The following is a 210-nucleotide window of genomic DNA, read 5'->3' as shown; positions in this document are numbered from 1 at the left end:
TCCCACCCTCTCCCTCTCCCACTGAGTCCATAAGACTGTTCTATACATCAGTGTCTCTTTTGCTGTCTCGTATACAGGGTTATCGTTACCATCTTTCTAAATTCCATATATATGCGTTAGTATACTGTATTGGTGTTTTTCCTTCTGGCTTACTTCACTCTGTATAATAGGCTCCAGTTTCATCCACCTCATTAGAACTGATTCAAATGT

The sequence above is a fragment of the Bison bison genome, unplaced genomic scaffold (genome assembly GCF_000754665.1).
Source record: "Bison bison bison isolate TAMUID 2011002044 unplaced genomic scaffold, Bison_UMD1.0 scf7180017864531, whole genome shotgun sequence".
Classification (NCBI taxonomy): Eukaryota; Metazoa; Chordata; class Mammalia; order Artiodactyla; family Bovidae; genus Bison; species Bison bison.
The sequence above is the reverse complement of the archived record's forward strand: the minus strand, read 5'-3'. Positions refer to the sequence as shown.